Source organism: Salmo salar, chromosome ssa24, assembly GCF_905237065.1.
Source record: "Salmo salar chromosome ssa24, Ssal_v3.1, whole genome shotgun sequence".
Lineage (NCBI taxonomy): Eukaryota > Metazoa > Chordata > Actinopteri > Salmoniformes > Salmonidae > Salmo > Salmo salar.
The window spans coordinates 32,050,860-32,068,843 of NC_059465.1; the positions used below are offsets into that span (position 1 = coordinate 32,050,860).

The 17,984-nt window shown below is 47.7% G+C and overlaps 1 protein-coding gene across 16 annotated transcripts in view; it reads left to right on the forward strand.

Annotated features, from left to right (window-relative positions):
• LOC100500787 (myocyte-specific enhancer factor 2C) overlaps window positions 1–17,984 on the forward strand; it is a 102,005-nt gene that overhangs the window by 22,188 nt on the left and 61,833 nt on the right. Inside the window, exon 1 of one of the 16 annotated variants that reach the window (XM_045706763.1) lies at window positions 930–950. The exons of 14 other annotated variants lie outside the window; for them this stretch is intronic. The gene's annotated coding sequence lies outside the window, so the exon portion shown is untranslated. Of the gene's footprint in view, window positions 1–929; window positions 951–17,792; window positions 17,983–17,984 lie in introns of those variants that run through there. One more of the 16 variants, XM_014172374.2, reaches the window with a different exon arrangement.

Genomic DNA, 17,984 nt, shown 5'->3' on the forward strand with positions numbered 1-17,984 from the left:
TAGGTTTGACTGCCTGGCACAGAGGGGTATATATTTAAATGTATTTCTCTCTCTCTCTTTTGCTTTCTATCTCTCTCACACTTTCTCTCTCACTGTCTTTCTCCATTTTTTAAGAGTTTTCTGGCTGGCTCGCTGTTTGCTTTGATGTATGGCTTTTCCATAATGCAGCGCGTGATGTCATTATTCATTCTGAGAGAGAGAGAGAGAGAGAGAGAGAGAGAGAGAGAGAGAGAGAGAGAGAGAGAGAGAGAGAGAGAGAGAGAGAGAGAGAGAGAGAGAGAGAGAGAGAGAGAGAGAGAGAGAGAGAGAGAGAGAGAGAGAGAGAGAGAGAGAGAGAGAGAGAGAGAGAGAGAGAGAGAGAGAGAGAGAGAGAGAGAGAGAGAGAGAGAGAGAGAGAGAGAGAGAGAGAGAGAGAGAGAGAGAGAGAGAGAGAGAGAGAGAGAGAGAGAGAGAGAGAGAGAGAGAGAGAGAGAGAGAGAGAGAGAGAGAGAGAGAGAGAGAGAGAGAGAGAGAGAGAGAGAGAGAGAGAGAGAGAGATTCTGATATTACGATATTACGATATTACAGAGCTTGGATGAGAGAGTCCTCTGAGTGTGTTGCGGACAGGAGATTTGCAGTGCGGAGTTGCATGTATAATGAATGAGGGGGCACTTTGTTTAAAACTCCAGCCTGCCACTTCATTTCAAGGTTTGAAACTCCAGCCCGCCGCTTCATTTCAAGGTTTGAAACTCCAGCCCGCCGCTTCATTTCAAGGTTTTAAACTCCAGCCTGCCACTTCTTTTCAAGGTTTTAAACTCCAGCCTGCCGCTTCACTTTAAGGTTTTAAACTCCAGCCACCGCTTCACTTTAAGGTTTGAAACTCCAGCCTGCCGCTTCTTTTCAAGGTTTTAAACTCCAGCCCGCCACTTCATTTCAAGGTTTGAAACTCCAGCCCGCCGCTTCATTTCAAGGTTTTAAACTCCAGCCTGCCGCTTCACTTTAAGGTTTGAAACTCCGGCCTGCTAGGCGGAGTGGGACCTTGTGCTCACCACCAACCTCTCTCTGAGCTCTGTCGATGGATGCTTTCTGCTGGCTGCCACTGTGGACAAGCCCAGTGGAAAAACAAATAACCTTCTACGTGTGTGTGTGTTCGTTTGTGTGTCAGCCCTGACAATAGGACGAGGGGTGAAGAGAGAGGGTTGAGCAGTAAAGTGGGGAAGGAGGGAGAGAGGTGAGGCGCGATGAAGGTTTATATTTGAGCAGCGCTGCAGTGACACCTTTCTATTTTTCTTTACAGCATAATACCTCCTGTTTATGTGTTTTCGTGTCTGTGAGGGTGTGTGTGAGGGGATCTGTGAGGGTGTGTGTGAGCGGTATTGTTTGTTATAAAAATGGCCCTGGTCTTATTTTTCTCCCTGTGCTGGGCTCATGGTTTATAAATAGCTGAGGAAACATGGGGGATACCTGCTGTGGTGGAAGCACCGGGCTGGCCTCCCTCCTCCACAGTCCCAGGCCCTCCAAGTGCCTCCACGTCACATCCCTCCCCTACTATAGTGCATCCTTGCTGGGCTACTCCACCGCTGGGCTACTCCACCGCTGGGCTACTCCAGTGCAGCCCCCTGGGGGACTACCAAACAGGATGGGACTCACATAGAGGGTGCATCAAGCCAATGAGAAATGCCTCTACAGTAGGAGACGTTGTCTTCTTGGCATATAGACTTGGATATAGTTGAACAGGGTGACATTTTGGAACATGAGGGGAGTGAACTGGTGATAATTGTACATATGTCTCTGTTGTTGTAGAGACTATCAACGATAATGGCAGTATTGGGCTGTGAGGGTGGTGTCGTGAGAGGAGTTAACGGGTTAAGCTGGAGCGAAGTCTTTTCTGACACCCACTGTGTCTGTGTGTGTAAACTGGAGGGTGATGTCCTCTCTGCTCACTGCCATCTATATGTGGAGGTGTCATGTTCATTTCACTTCACTGTCACATACATGTGCCATGTTAACATGGTGCTGAGTGTTAACTCTCTCCTTTTGCCTCCCTTAGGAAATGGTTGTCTTCACACTGCACTCGGTCATTGGGTGATCAGGTCTCAAATGTAGTGTTTCATTGTTTTATGACACTCTTATACAGTATGTAGGAAATCTTTGGATTGATTTGATTGACATTTATCAATCTTCTGCTAACTGCTGGTGATGTTGAGCTCGGTTAGAATCATATTAACTAGGGCATCCTTGTGAAGAGAGAGAGAGAAATCCAGGGCTGGCATGCCTCACTAGTAATTGATCAGTAGTTTTCTCCAATTTGTTTGAACCTTTCTGAAGGGAATAGTACTGGCTGTTATTAATTTGCTTGTACCTTTCTGAAGGGAATAGTACTGGCTGTTATTAATTTGTTTGTACCTTTCTGAAGGGAATAGTACTGGCTGTTATTAATTTGTTTGAACCTTTCTGAAGGGAATAGTACTGGCTGTTATTAATTTGTTTGAACCTTTCTGAAGGGAATAGTACTGGCTGTTATTAATTTGTTTGTACCTTTCTGAAGGGAATAGTACTGGCTGTTATTAATTTGTATGTACCTTTCTGAAGGGAATAGTACTGGCTGTTATTAATTTGCTTGTACCTTTCTGAAGGGAATAGTACTGGCTGTTATTAATTTGCTTGTACCTTTCTGAAGGGAATAGTACTGGCTGTTGTTAATTTGTTTGAACCTTTCTGAAGGGAATAGTACTGGCTGTTATTAATTTGTTTGAACCTTTCTGAAGGGAATAGTACTGGCTGTTATTAATTTGTTTGAACCTTTCTGAAGGGAATAGTACTGGCTGTTATTAATTTGTTTGAACCTTTCTGAAGGGAATAGTACTGGCTGTTATTAATTTGCTTGTACCTTTCTGAAGGGAATAGTACTGGCTGTTATTAATTTGTTTGAACCTTTCTGAAGGGAATAGTACTGGCTGTTATTAATTTGTTTGTACCTTTCTGAAGGGAATAGTACTGGCTGTTATTAATTTGCTTTTGACAGCTTAATTTGATGAGTGGGCTTCTTGTTAAAGAAGCCCAGGATTGTTCTCAGAGTACAGACAATTTTTGTTATGTTCTTCAAAATGCTGCCTGTCGATGACCCACTTCTGAGGTTGTGGAAAACAAGGAAGAGCAGTACGAAATCCACAGGGAGATGGAGAGAGAGATAGATGTCGAGAGGAAGAGGGAGATACGGGAAGAGAGAAAGAGAAAGAATGAAAGGCTCTTGTTAATTTTTCTCGGAAGTAAATTCAAAATTATTTTCTGCCTCCCCTCCCTTCTCGTCTCCCTCCTCCTCTACCTCTCATCTCCTCCTCTTTTTCCTCTACCGTTCAGCTGCCTACCTTCCTGGGCTCCTCTTCTCTCTAGTCTAGTCGGTAGAGAAGCACTTGGAACGATAACAGGGATTAGCTTCCGATGCGCGCTAGCTCCCCTCGGTTAAGTACACCTGTAATGAGTTGTTTATTTGGGATAATGCGCAGCAGGAGCGGCTGGGGTCCAGAGCTGCCCCCCCCACACACACACACCAGTAAGTGGGTTGCTCACTGGACAGGGTGGATCAGAGAGAGAAGAGGGGGAGGGTCCTTCATCGTTCTCAGCCTGTTCCTGAGGTCATGTGGCCTGTGGATTTTTCTCAGGGTGGAGAAAACCATCAATAATATGAGAAAATGAAGGGAGGGAACGGAGAGAGGAGAGGGAGAGAGGAGAGCCCACCAGTATGAGTGTGTGAAGTGGAAAAATCTGTTTGTTTGCAAAGGGGACGTGCTCTGCTATCATTAGCCAGGGGGGTAGGAAGGGGGCAGGGGGGGGGGGCATGCAAGGTTATGTGAACGGTGCAGCTGTTCTCCGAGCTAAGGGATTTGAGGCGGGAACTTCGGCTAATCAGCCTTGTCCTTCACTCTACTGTACGGCCGGACCAGAGCTAAACCTTGTGAACCAAATCTCCCACTCCCCCACTGTAGCTCTTCACTTCCCAAATAAGAAAATAACTAAATGTTGATTTCAAGGATAAGACTGCAGAGAAAAAAAGACATAGACATGATTTATATGTCTCTCTGTAGGAATTTGCTGTTTTCTTTTCTCTTTTTATCTCTCGGATCAAGAAACAGTTTTCATTCAGTCCACATGGAAATTAGGATCTGAATAATAGTCATAATAGTCATAATAAGAGTGATTATTTAATGTCGTTTTCATTCAGTCCACATGGAAATTAGGATCTGAATAATAGTCATAATAGTCATAATAAGAGTGATTATTTAATGTCGTTTTCATTCAGTCCACATGGAAATTAGGATCTGCATAATAGTCATGAGTGAATATTTCAAAATACATGAATTAAGGATTTGGATGCATTATAAAATGTTCCTCTTTTTGGGGGATTTTCCCTTTAACCTAATCTCCAATTTTATGTTGCTTTAGCCCCCCCCCCCATCCTTTAGTCCCCCCCCCATCCTTTATCATTGAGCAGGTTGAAGCAGTTCAAAGCAGAATAGGATGCGGTTGAATCTACAGATCAGCAGAAGAACATCAGAGAAGGCCCCAACTTCTCTATCACCTTTTCTGATCACATGATGCAGAAACAGGGCCAGCGCAGCGACGACAACCGAGCAATGCCTCACCGTGTTGTGCTAATGCGTTCAGCCTGCCACGGTATCCAACAACAAGCCAAAATATCACACATCTCCACATCACACGCTACTCCTACAACAACACAAACAGGAAAAAACAAGCTCAAGAACCCAGGAGTTGAAAGCTAGCAAGGAGCATAATATGTGAACAAGTTGTATGGAACTTTCTGGAGGAACATTTTTAAAGAAAATAATCTGTAGGATGTGAAATAGCCTTGCTACACGGCACGGCACGGACAGTGTCACTTCGTGAGGCAAATAAAGGGGGGAAAGTACCTTGACAGATTTTCTCATTGCTGTGATCTACGTCAGGCACAATGGTGCGCTGTGGGCTAAAAATAGAACTTGGCCAAAGCGGTAGTGGAGTTTTTGGCAAGAGGGGTCATTTTTGTGTGATACAATGGCCTTCGCTATAATCACGTAAGGAGAGGAGACGAGTGTCTCTGCCAAGAAGTGTGGTCGCGCGTCAGTAATTTAATATTTGTTTGTCTCTTTTCATTCTTTCTTTTTCTGTCTCTCTCTCTCTCCCTCCCCCTCCTCCTCCTCATCCCTGGTAGGGTTTAAGTAGCAGTAAGCTTTATCAGATCACTCTAGCTGAGGTCTCTTTCAAACCGCCTTTTGTAGTTTGGATTTTGTGCAGCTGTGCGGGCTCTTTAATCATGCGCTATCTTTTTTCACTCGCCTTCCCCTCCTCTCGTCCTTCCTTCTTCTTCCTCTCCTCCCTCTTCCCCTAACATATGTTTATTGGCTGCGTTCTGTGACAAATTATGAGCGCCGTCTTTGATGAGGTCGGGTTGTGATGGTGCGGGGAGTAGACCCTTGTTGGTCCCCCTAACCACTCCAAACAGGAGCGTGGCACCCAGCCGCCGTCTAATGAGAGGTTTGGCCTGGCTCTGGCCCGGGCCTGGCCTTGGTGGGGCTGCCTCCCAGCCCCCAGCCTTCTCCCAGCCTCCTCCAGCCTCCTCCCAGCCTCGCCCCAGCCTTCTCCAAGCCTCCTCCCAGCTTCCTCCAGCCTCCCCCAGCCTTCTCCCAGACTCCCCCCATACTCCTCCCAGCCTCCTCCAGCTCCTCTAGAAGAGTGTGATCTATAGGTACGCCGCCCACCCCCTCCACACTCAACACAACCCAACCTCTACCCTCCCTCCATCCCCACCCCACCATTCCTTAGAGAGCTGTAGGGGCAGGCTTCAGCTCAGCTCTGTCGATATACCGTAGTTTGCATCATTGTGGGGAGACTTAAATATACTCATCCACAGACTCATTCAACTGGATGAATAAAGTTCAGTGTCAGTTTTGTATATGCTTCTTGGTATAAATGTACTCTATATTCTAGCCAACTCTGAATTGAAACAACATGTTGTAGTACTCAATGATGGATGTGGGGACATTCAAGCTCTTTGTGTGTCTCAAGTTTACAGTGTGTGTGTGTGTGTGTGTGTGTGTGTGTGTGTGTCCGCGTGTGTGTGTGGAAGAGATTCTGCCCGGAAACATTACATCAGTCTTGCTTAAGCAAACACTAACTGGAACAATCCCAGTTTAATGATGCGCAACATCAACAGGACAACGCTCACCAATAATCAGCCCAATCAGCTTGCGGTCGTCAGAAAAAACAAGAGAAACTCTGACATCATGCTAGCAGACTGGAGCACGTTTTTTTCTGACAGGCCAGGCAGGGAACAAGGTTGGGGCTTCAGAATCCGCTCGCTCTCGCTCTCTCTCTCTCTCTCTCTCTCTCTCTGCTCTACTCTCTCTCTCTCCACTTTGCGATCTAGGTTACTCGGTTTCCTAACGGTGCGCAGGGACTGAAAAAAATCCCCCAGAAGGTTGAATTTATGAAGGACATCCTTGTTTAAGTGTGCAACCTTCTACTTCTTTTCAAATGACCTCCACGCTGTGCACAGTCTCATTTCCAGGCTGTGGCTCTGGCTTTAGAGCAGCCAGACTGTTAGAGTAAGCCATAATACCACTGTAATGTTACGCAAACAAGGATGTTAAGCAGTGTTGTTTATCATTGCTGTAGTTTGAGCAAAGTGTATTAAAGTAATACCATATGACTGTAGCAGAGGAACGGCTGATTTATTTGAACCTAATACAAGGCAAACAACAGGTTATCATCATCAAGTGGTGATCCAAAGGCGCAGAGGAGAAGACAGAAATAAAGCAATCAGCAAAGGTTTTCGTCTCTGTCTGTTAAGGCGGTGGGTTGAACTCTCCTGGACCGTTTACAGTAGCAGTCTAGCCTGCCTATTCAGACTCAGCATTTAGCTTCTAGTGGCCAATATGTTGCCATGGGAGCCAGATGTGAGGGGTTGCCATGACAGTTTGTTTAAAGCGACCTTGACCTAGTATACCCACAATTCCCTCCACAATCACACACACACACACACACACACACACACACACACACACACACACACACACACACACACACACACACACACACACACACACACACACATGAGTGCACACAGGCACACAGACACTCCAGTACTCCATAGAGCAACAGAGGGTCTGTGATCTGTGCCTACCTCTGTGATTTATCTTTGCCTCCAAACTCCAGACATCCCACCCTCTGTCATAGCGTAACCAACATAATGTATGTGTGAACACTACAGCAGAGAGAAGGTTGTAGAGAGGTTAGCTTGTTGTACCTCCCTAGCCCCTATGACTTGTTTAGGAGTGTTCCTTTTATAGACACTGCTAATAGCTCTATTGTCTATAAACACTTGCATACTGTTGAACTTAGTGGACACTAAGACAGCTCATGATGCAACCTTTGTGTGGTTTCCAAATATGCTGATGGATCCCAATAGCAAAGAGTGAAAAAAAACATCACTCAACTTCCCCTATCTTTCTCCCTGCGTCTGTCTTTCTCCATCGGCCACCGCGAACAGAGAGAAAAGGAAGCGTAAACAACTTTGTCAAATCCCATAATGTAGAATATATTACTCTACACAATACCACATACAAAAACAAAAGTGCTAAAATTAACTGGGGAAAATGTAATAGAAAATAAGCTGGCACCCGCTCTGGAGTGTTAGCCATGTTAGCTTTAGCCTGTGGCTCTAATTGGGGCCAGGAGGGAGCATTTAATAATTGCTGTCAGAAGATCACATTTAATTCTCTTCTTCACAGTCACTGCTGTAGGGTAGAGTGAAACAAATTGTCATCAGAGATTTCTAAACGAACAAAGCTTTTAATTAGGCTGATTAGAATGCTTCTGTAAAAAAAGATTGAGAAAGAAGGTGTGATGAAATCATCAGCGGATCGTCATCATCTAACCACGTTGTCTGGTGTTAGAATCCTTCGCTGCCACGAAACGTCATGGAAGTTTCCTGCGTTTGAAAAGAAGATCAAGTTGGCCCCACCCCCTAACCCTTCGCCCCACCCCCCCAACACGAGCTGCTGAACTTTACTAACATCACGAGTCATCCTTGGTGGAGAACATAATTAGGTGAATATGACAGTGCTTTGTGTGTTCTTAGTGACATGGCCTTGGGCTGCTGTCATGGGGGGGGGGGTACTAGTAGTCATTGAAGGGAGACGCTGGTATTCTTTCTGCATCGTTTCCCCCCCTACTTTCTGTGTCTTAGTACCACATCTTAAATGGTGTTGGTTTACTCAATCAGCATCAATATGTGTTGAAGCAAGTAAATAGTCCTTAGTGACTGCGGGGATAATGAAAGCGTAGTGTGTGTTTGTTTGTGTGTGTGTGCGTGCGTGTGTCCGTGCGCTTGCGTGTGTGTGAGTGTGTGTGCGTACGTGTAAAGCTAAAGTCTTGGGGGGGGTGTTTTCTGTTCCAGTCCAGCAGTCTGTGTCTAAATGGTGGTTACACCTGGACTCTGTAGGCCTACGTGACACCATGTGATGTGAGGCAGGCGGTTGGACCTTCGCTGAAAAACATTACCCTTCACAGATGTGTGTGCTTGAGTTAAACGACGGAGGGAGGGAATCCACAATAATGTACTGCACACGCTAACATAGGCGGTGGAGAAAACAACGTTAGAGAGAGACAGGTGGAGAGCAAGAGAGGAAGAGAGAGAAGCTGAGGTGATCAGTTGAAACTAAAATAATGAGCTCCAGCACTGAACAGCTTTCTCCACCACAACATAAACCGCTTCCATTTACCTAACCATGGCAGCACCACCATCCTCCTGACGTCCATCTTCCCCCACCTGGAGCTATTCCATCTCATTTTCACAATCTGGCAAGGATTATTTTACTCTGTCCGTAGCCCTCTTTACTCATGCCATGGATTCATTTGAGCCTTTCCAAATAATGGTTCCCTCTATTGCTGGTTTTCTCCACCGTGGCACAAGGACATTGGTGTGTCAGAGTAACTGTTCTGCTCTTTACTTCACTCTGAGTACCTACTGTTCACCGAGTAGTCTGGCACAGAACCCAGAGAACCTGTATCTACATTAACACTCTGTGATTCACAATGTTCTGTGATATTATATGATCTCTCTTCCAAATCATATCACTGGCCTGTCAACCCAACATAATCAATTAGTGACGACTTTGATTGTGGATTATCATCAGCCACTCAATCCATGATAATCATATCAGCTATTGCATGCATGAAATGTAGTTACAGTCCCCAAGTCACGTCGCTGATGCAGCAAAAGGAAGCAGGCAGGCGAGCAGGTAGCAGGCGACAGGGAGCAGTATTCAGCTGTCCAGCAGCTCTCTCTCGCTTGATGCTTCCATTGGACCCATGCAGCAGCTGCAGTTTTACAGCTCTTGGCCTGCTTTCAAAGAGCAGTTGACACATTGTGTCAAGTCACCTTATCCTTGGGGGAGTCAGCAATGGACTGTGGAAAGATGGTTCTCACCTGTCTCCATTTTGGCTCTGACGGGTGGCTATCTGTCCACCATTCCTGCTCTGTATGACACTATAGGCCTTGTTTGCGGGTGCTGAGTGAGAGGTTCAGTTGCAGCAGCCGCCTGACTATTCCCTCTCTCTCCCCTGCTCCGCCTGCTCCTCCTCTCCCCATGCTCCTTCTTTCCCCCTCCTCCTCCTCTCCTCTCCTCCTTATCTTCCATGCCCTTCCTCTCCCCTGCTCCTCCTCTCCCCGTGCTCCTCCTCCTCTCCCCTGCTCCTCCTCTTTCTCCTGCTCCTCCTCTCCTCTCCTCCTCCTCTCTACCTGCTCCTCCTCCTCTCCCCTGCTCCTCCTCTCCCCCCTACTCCACCTCCTCTCCGCCTTCTCCTCCTCTCCTCTCCTCCTCCTCTCTACCTGCTCCTCCTCCTCTCCCCCTGCTCCTCCTCTCCTCCTCCTCTCTACCCACTCCTTCTCCTCTCCCCTGCTCCTCCTCTCCCCCCTGCTCCTCCTCCTCTCCCCTGCTCCTCCTCTCCCCCTGCTCCTCCTCTCCTCTCCTCTCCTCCTCCTCTCTACCTGCTCCTCCTCCTCTCCCCTGCTCCTCCTCTCCCCCTACTCCTCCTCCTCTCTGCCTGCTCCTCCTCTCCTCTCCTCCTCCTCTCTACCTGCTCCTCCTCCTGCTCCTCCTCTCCCCCTACTCCTACACCTCTCCGCATGCTCCTCCTCTCCTCCTCCTCTCTACCTGCTCCTCCTCCTCTCCTCCTGCTCCCTCCTCTCCACCTGCTCCTCCTCTCCCCCCTACTCCTCCTCTCCTTTCCTCCTCCTCTCCCCCTGCTCATCCTCCCCCCTGCTCCTCCTCTCCTCCTCCTCTCCCATGCTCCTCCTCTCCCCTTGCTGCTCCTCCTCTCCCCCTGCTCCTCCTCTCCCTCTGCTCCTCCTCTCCCTTTGCTCCTCCTCCTCTCCGCCTGCTCCTCCTCTCCCCCCTGCTCCTCCTCTCCCTCTGCTCCTCCTCCTCTCCCCCTGCTCCTCCTCTCCCCCCTACTCCTCCTCTCCTTTCATCCTCCTCTCCCCCTGCTCATCCTCCCCCCTGCTCCTCCTCTCCTCCTCCTCTCCCTCTGCTCCTCCTCCTCTCCCCCTGCTCCTCCTCTCCCCCTGCTCCTCCTCTCCCTCTGCTCCTCCTCCTCTCCCCCTGCTCCTCCGCTCCCCCTGCTCCTCCTCTCCCTCTGCTCATCCTCCTCTCCCCCTGCTCTTCCTCTCCCCCTGCTCCTCCTCCTCTCCCTCTGCTCCTCCCCCTCTCCCCCTGCTCCTCTTCTCCCTCTGCTCCTCCTCCTCTCCCTCTGCTCCTCCTCCTCTCCCTCTGCTCATCCTGCTCCCCCCCTGCTCTTCCTCTCCCCCTGCTCCTCCTCCTCTCCCTCTGCCCCTCCTCTCCCTCCGCTCCTCCTCCTCTCCACCTGCTCCTCTTCTCCCTCTGCTCCTCCTCCTCTCCCTCTGCTCCTCCTCCTCTCCCTCTGCTCATCCTGCTCTCCCCCTGCTCTTCCTCTCCCCCTGCTCCTCCTCCTCTCCCTCTGCTCCTCCTCTCCCTCCGCTCCTCCTCCTCTCCACCTGCTCCTCTTCTCCCTCTGCTCCTCCTCCTCTCCCTCTGCTCCTCCTCTCCCTCTGCTCCTCCTCCTCTCCCTCTGCTCTCCCTCCTCTCCCTCTGCTCCTCCTCTCCCTCTGCTCCTCCTCCTCTCCCTCTGCTCTCCCTCCTCTCCCTCTGCTCCTCCTCCTCTCCCCCTGCTCCTCCTCTCCCTCTGCTCCTCCTCCCCTCCCCCTGCTCCTCCCCTCCCCTGCTTTACCAGGTCAGAACAGAATACAGTAGTAAGCAGCACTGGACTTAAAAGGCCCCGTTACCTGTTACCTCACAGCCTCTCCACTGAGAGAGGAGTTACAGGGTTTTTACTTTTCTCTCAAAGCACACAGAGATGAAAAAGGAGACCACTGTGTGCTGAATGGATTTCCATTGGTCCAAGAATAGAAAGCCATGGCAACAACATGCTTGTTGGAAATGTGTAGCAGAGGTTTGTTGATTGGGTGAGGTTTCGCCATATACATCATGTAGATTTTAAGTCAATAACCAGGCCTTTGTTTTTTTTAAATAAAATTACTTGAATATGAAGTGGTCTTCTCGCATGTTAATTAATAAAAGAATACAAATTGCAATAATCTCTGACTGAAAAAGATAAATTATTGTCCCCCACAGCTGACACATCAGATACCAACTTCCTCGTATCAGTTTTTTCTTCCATTTAAAGCACTTTGAAGGCTTCTGCTATTATCTCTATTCTACACTCATGGGGCTGGGCAGGGATGCTGTTTAGAGCTGTTAGACCAGTTTCCACTTGATTGCAGTGTGTGTGGAGGAAAGCCATTGCAGTTAAGGTGCTGACAGGATGCCCTGTAATGCATGAATAAGAACGCTCCTCTCTCTTCCAATGCTTTCATCTAGCGTTGCACCTCAAAAGGGCTCTAGTCACCCTACAATGCCACACAGAAATGCACTTCGTCCATCATTTCACATGATCGCTTAGAAAGCCTTTAGTTAGCTATTTTTCCCCCCTCCCGTTTTTTGCTAAAAAACATTTAGGGAAGGCTTTACACATGTTTTGAGAAACCGTAGAGAAAAAGGGGTTTGTCCTCTCGGTTAAGGTTTCACAATCACAACGATGCGTCCTGTTGCATCATGATGGAATCCAGATCTGATGGCGGGCATTGCGGTTGTGGTGATTTTCTTTCCTTTTGATAGACAAAAGCTGGTGAGATTTCTCTCAGAAGGCTTTGTGCCACCTAGAAGGGCCTTGTTTCATGACACGGGACATGGAGGGAACCTCTATTGGTCTTCTCAATGGTAATCTCAAGGGTAAGAAGCCGACTGGTTGAGGTGGGCAGAAGAATCGGACATCTCTCTCTCTCCTCTTCTCTTGTTTCTCGGCAGAGGGAGAGGGAAGCACAGTGAGTTTTGGTTCCCATTTTGTGCTCTCTGGAACAGTTTAGGGAAGGAAGCACCTTTACACCTTTAATTGTCTGTGGTTGCTGATGTCACATCCTTCCGTTGAGTTTGCCACGTGTGTGTTTCCTGCCTTTCTGTCCACGAGGTCCTGGGGGCGACTGGGGTGGGGGTGAATAGGGGATAGAGGGTCTAACAGTGGGTGGGGGGTGGGGGAGAGGGTTTGGGATGAGGGGTGGGTTTGGAGTGGATACAGGGCTGTGGAATTGAGGTATAATATGACATTAGTCTATAACAATACGCCTTGGTCTCTTGTTCCAGTCAAGCCAATCAAAGTCAGATAGAATTAACAGTGCAAAAATGTAGAGGTAACTTGCTCCCTTCTCTCTTCAACAATAGACAGTGTAAAAATGAAGAGTTAACTAGGTCCCTTCTCTCTTCAACAACAGACAGTGTAAAAATGAAGAGGCAACTAGCTCCCTTCTCTCTTCAACAATAGACAGTGTAAAGATGAAGAGGCAACTAGCTCCCTTCTCTCTTCAACAATAGACAGTGTAAAAATGAAGAGGCTCCTAGCTCCCTTCTCTCTTCAACAACAGACAGTGTAAAAATGAAGAGGCAACTAGCTCCCTTCTCTCTTCAACAACAGACAGTGTAAAAATGAAGAGGCAACTAGGTCCCTTGACTCTTCAACAACAGACAGTGTAAAAATGAAGAGGCAACTAGCTCCCTTCTCTCTTCAACAACAGACAGTGTAAAGATGAAGAGGCAACTAGCTCCCTTCTCTCTTCAACAACAGACAGTGTAAAGATGAAGAGGCAACTAGCTCCCTTCTCTCTTCAACAACAGACAGTGTAAAGATGAAGAGGCTCCTAGCTCCCTTCTCTCTTCAACAACAGACAGTGTAAAGATGAAGAGGCAACTAGCTCCCTTCTCTCTTCAACAATAGACAGTTCTCTCTTCTCATGACGGCAGAGCTTAAAAAATATCTCTGTCTGCTAATGACTACACTGTAACGTGAGTTAATAGAAAGAGGCATGCACACACACATTCACTCTCTCAAACTCTTACACACACACACACACACACACACACACACACACACACACACACACACACACACACACACACACACATGCCACAGCTTTGAACGCTTGAACACATTACACCATGATACACCGCTATCAAGCTAATCCCAGATGTACATTCTGCTAATCTCTTTAGCTGCTAAAGCTTTAAATTAGCCCTAATATTTGGCATGATTCACCACCAGCACAGAGGCCCACCTACATGTAGGCGATGGCCCAGGTTTAGGTCATTCTCTTCCGTGTGTTACTCGAAGACGTGGGGAGGGAACGGGAGGGTGGGGAGTGAGGGAAGGGAATGGGAGGGAGGGAGGAAGAGGGAAGGGAAGGGGAGGGAGTGATAGAGATTTGTCACCGTGTCTATCTGAGCCTGACAGACGGAGAGCCTGACGTGCCACACAGAGTAGTCATTGCCTGTAATGACATTAGAGACACAATGAAATGGAGGCATACAGTCTCCTGGCCACTGGCTCCCCTCTCCCTCTCCCTCACCCTCCCACAATCACACCCAGGCAACACACAGATAAACAGCTTCACCTCCACAAACAACACACAACTCTAAACACCAGCTCTGCATATAAAAAATATCATGTTTTTTTAGGATTAGGAGTTGATATGGGGGGGAGCTATAGGGATGCTCAAGCAAAACGGAACCTAGAAAGAGTGTGTGTGTGTGTGTGTGTGTGTGTGTGTGTGTGTGTGTGTGTGTGTGTGTGTGTGTGTGTGTGTGTGTGTGTGTGTGTGTGTGTGTGTGTGTGTGTGTGTGTGTGTGTGTGTGTGTGTGTGTGTGTGTGTGTGTGTGTGTGCGTGTGTGTGTTTGTGCATGTGTGTTTGTGCGTGCGTGTGTGTGTGTGCGTTTGTACGTGTGCGTGTGTGTGTGTTCATACTCAGATTGTTCGGAAACTGTATTAAATACGTTATTGCCTCCTCTTCAAGGAAATGGTAGCTTATTTTAAAAGAGAGAGGGTTTATTTAATGTAGCATACACCTCCTAAAAGGTTTACTTACTGCAGTGTAATATGTTATTTCAAATCCTCGCAACCGCATTTCCTATGAGGATAGAGGATACTGCCGTTTTTTCAAGACATGCTATTACTAAATGTGTTGCAGATGTGCTATGGGGAGGTGGGGTTCTAGGAAAAACACCATCAATCCTGTCATTATAAATGGTTTTCTCCAATTCTCAACAACGTAGGCCTACTTAGAATTTAGTTGAAAAATATATAATGTCAGCAGATGTTGGTGTATGTGTTCTTCATATGAGGAACTGGTTTTCAGAGCTGTGTTCAGTACATTTTCTCTCTCTCTCTCTCTCTCTCTCTCTCTCTCTCTCTCTCTCTCGGTCTCTCTCTCCCTCTCGGTTTCTCTCTCTCTCTCTGTCTCTCTCTTTCTTCCCTCTCTTTCTCTCTTTCTCTCTCTCTCTCTCTCTCTTTCTCTCTCTCTCTCTCTCAAAAGCTTTGATTTGCACCATGCAGCTGTCTTTCAAAGAGAGGAATTAGAACTAAGGACCAGCCTAGATAATGTTCCTCTTTTCTCTCTCCTCATCTCTTTGATTCTCTCGGGTGCAGTCCTTGTGTTGTCAATGACAAAGCCATATTAACAAGCAACACCCTATAGGATATATATATATATATATATATATAGTGTCTATTAGGACGGGAAGAAATGCTGCCCACGTGCTGTATCTTCGTTTTTGGTGACTTAACACTTGGAAGTGAGGAGATGGGACAACTATGTACAAGTTCCCATCACCCTTCCAGCTCCACTTCTGAAAGAGAGAGAGAGTGTGTGCTGAATCTCCCTCCCTCTCGCCCTCCGTCTGCCTAACAGATGGGAGGGCGGTTGGTAGAGCTCTTCCCCTCCCCCCTGAGAGGCCTGGTACCTGTTCAAAGATCCCTCTTTCCACCTCTTGTTCTCGCTCTCCCCTCTCTTTCTCCCTCTGTCAGCTCTCTCTAGGTTCTGTTACTTTGAGGCAGACTATTCTCTATTGGTATGGCCACCATTCTCAATCCTTCTCTCTCACTCCCTCAGCCCATCATGTCTTTCCTAACGTGCACTTTGACCTTAGCAGTGACCCCCACTGGCCTTCCCCCAGCCGTTTCACTTTGTAATGGAGAGAGAGAGAGAGAGAGAGAGAGAGAGAGAGAACAAAATCCTTCTCTCTCCTTCCCAATCCCTACATTTCCTCTGCTCTGCCCTCTCCCCATACTCTTTGGTTATGGATTAGTGAATTGGCTTAGTGTGGCATAGAAAGATTGTTAGTCTTCTCTCTCCCTCAGGTTCAGGAGTGGCTGAAAAATCGCAACATTCACCTAAAACTAAACCTACACTTTCACCGTCGCTGCACCTAAAAGGTGAAGTGTCAGTCTCAATCTTCTGTGGAGTCCTCCCTGAGTGCATAAGTGGTCAACATACAGTGATGGATTACATCGTTTTCCCCCCTCATCAATCTACACACAATACCCCATAATGACAAAGAAAAAACTGTTTTTTAGAAATTGTTCAATAAAAAAATATAAAAAATATGGAAATATTACATTTACATACAGTAAGGATTTAGACCCTGTGCTCAGTACTTTGTTGAAGCACCTTTGGCAACCATTACAACCTTGTCTTCTTGGGTATGATGCTACAAGCTTGGCACACCTGTATTTGGGGAGTTTCTCCAATTCTTCTCTGTAGATCCTCTTAAGCTCTGCCAGGTTGGATGGGGAAAATCGCTGCACAGCTATTTTCAGGTCTCTCCAGAGATGTTTGATTGGGTTCAAATCCGGGCTCTGGCTGGGCCACTCAAGGACATTCAGAGACTTTTCTCGAAGCCACTCCTGCATTGTCTTGGCAATGTGCTTAGGGTCGTTGTCCTGTTAGAAGGTGAACCTTTGCACCAGTCTGAGGTCCTGAGTGCTTTGGAGCAGGTTTTTATCAAGGATCTCTCTGTACTTTACTCCGTTCATCTTTCCCCCAATCCTGACTAGTCTCCCAGTTCCTGACGCTGAAAAACATCCACACAGCATGATGCTGCCATAACCATACTTCACCGTAGGGATGGTGACAGGTTTCCTCTAGACGTGACGCTTGGCATTCAGGCCAAAGAGTTCAATCTTGGTTTCAACAGACCAGAGAATCTTGTTTCTCATGGTCTGAGAGTCCTTAAGGTGCCTTTTGGCAAACCCCAAGCAGGCTGTCATGTGCCTTTTACTGAGGAGTGGCTTCCGTCTGGCCACTCCACCATAAAGGCCTGATCGTTGGAGTGCTGCAGAGATGGTTGTCCTTCTGGAAGGTTCTTCCATCTCCACGGAGGAACTCTGGAGCTCCTTGAGAACCATTGGGTTCTTGGTCACCTCCCTGACCAAGGCCCTTCTCTGCCGATTACTCAGTTTGGTCAGGTGGCCAGCCCTAGGAAGAGTCTTGGTGGTTTCAAACTCCTTCCATTTAAGAATGATGGCAACCACTGCGTTCTTGGGGACCTTCAATGCTGCATACATGTTTTTTTCTCTGACATGCATGGTCAACTGTGGGACCTTATACAGACAGGTGTATGCCTTTCCAAATTATGTCCAATCAATTGAATTTATCACAGGTGGACTCCAATCAAGTTGTAGAAACATGTCAAGGATGATTAATGGAAACAGGATGCACCTGAGCTCAATTTCGAGTCACATAGCAAAGAATCTGAATTATTATGTACATTATGGGGTATTGTGTGTATATTGACGGTCAACATTTTTTATTTAATCATTTAAGAATAAGGCTGTAAAGTAACAAAATGTGGAAAAAGGGAAGGGGTCTGAATACTTTCTGAATGCACTGTAGACATAGTTCTGTCTCATTATATTGGATTGCGCTCTCTGTCTCTCTCTCTCTCGTGCGCGCGCCCTGTCTCTCCCCGTCTCTCCCCCTCTCTCCTCTCTCCCTATCTCTCTCTCTTTCGTTCTCCCCATCAGGCGGGCCGCGGCATGTCTCCTGGCGGGACACTGTCAAAGGGGTAAATTGGATTGTGCTGTTCTGTGGTAATCTTTTGGGGATGCTTACTGTCACCAGCCAACCCTCCCTGACCAGACCTGGATGCCGAGGGCAATGGGGTGGGAGCGGGTGTGTGGGGTAGGTGGAGGAGGGAGAGTTGACGAGCTGGGTGGAGGCTCTCGTGTTTGAGGGAGGACGCAGAAGGAGGGAGTGGTGTTGAAGGGGAGGGAGGGCACCGGCGCCGGGCTAAGTAGCACCTCTCCTCAGGCAGCATTGGTTGCCGGAGCCAAAGCTGGGATTAAATGTTCAGGACATGGGCTTAGTCTTAGTGTTACTGTTACATAAGGACTAAGGTGTTGCTCCAGAGGGTGTTAACATTGAGAGGCTCAGGGGGGAGGAGGCAGGAGGCAGGAGTCACCAATGGAGAGAGGCATTGCGTTAGCGTTCAGGAGACGGAGGAGAGCTGCGTGGTGCGCCTCGACTGTCAGGATCTGATTGAGGT